This window comes from Podarcis vaucheri (genome assembly GCF_965113315.1).
Source record: "Podarcis vaucheri genome assembly, chromosome: 5".
NCBI lineage: Eukaryota > Metazoa > Chordata > Lepidosauria > Squamata > Lacertidae > Podarcis > Podarcis vaucheri.
In genome coordinates this window covers 39,003,077-39,003,919 of record NC_138763.1, presented here as the reverse complement: position 1 = coordinate 39,003,919, position 843 = coordinate 39,003,077, and positions in this window count along the sequence as shown.

Genomic DNA, 843 nt, shown 5'->3' with positions numbered 1-843 from the left:
CGGCCGGGCGGAGCTTCTTGGTACCATACTTCTGAGAAGCCCAGAATAAACATTTCGAGTCAAAATGGAAGCTGGCCAACATGTGCAAGTCTACACTTTTTTTAGATCCCCCCCCCATCTAGCTCCTAGCTGCTCCTAGCCACAATTGGTCAAGTTACAGAGTGGAGCCAATATACAGTGGTGCCTCGCAAGACGAAAATAATCCGTTCCGCAAGTCTCTTCGTCTAGCGGTTTTTTCGTCTTGCGAAGCAACCCTATTAGCGGCTTAGCGGATTAGCGCTATTAGCGGTTTAGCGGCTATTAAAGGCTTAGCAGCTTAGCGGCTTAGAAAAAGGGGGGGAAAGCGAAAAAAATGGCAAGACTCACAAGACTTTTTCGTCTTGCGAAGCAAGCCCATAGGGAAATTCGTCTAGCGAAGCAACGCAAAAACGGGAAAACCCTTTCGTCTAGCGGGTTTTTCGTCTTGCGAGGCATTTGTCTTGCGGGGCGCCACTGTATATACCGTATTTTTCGCTCTATAACACCCAACCATAACACACACGTAGTTTTTAGAGGAGGAAAATCCGTAGGCATGCCACCCATAGCCATTCCCTCCATAACACACACAGACATTTCCCCTTACTTTTTAGGAGGAAAAAAGTGAGTGTCATGGTGCAAAAAATACGGTATATATCCTTTTCTTTAATCCATCTCCCGTGTAGCAGCAGTGGGCTTTACGCTTTCCAGACAGGCCTCTACCATTATACGCATGCATGTTTGAGTGAGGTCCCTTCTGAGTGGCCCTAGTCCCTAGTCATAGGGATGGGGATATTCTGTTGCTGGTGCAGGACTGATTGGGAATAA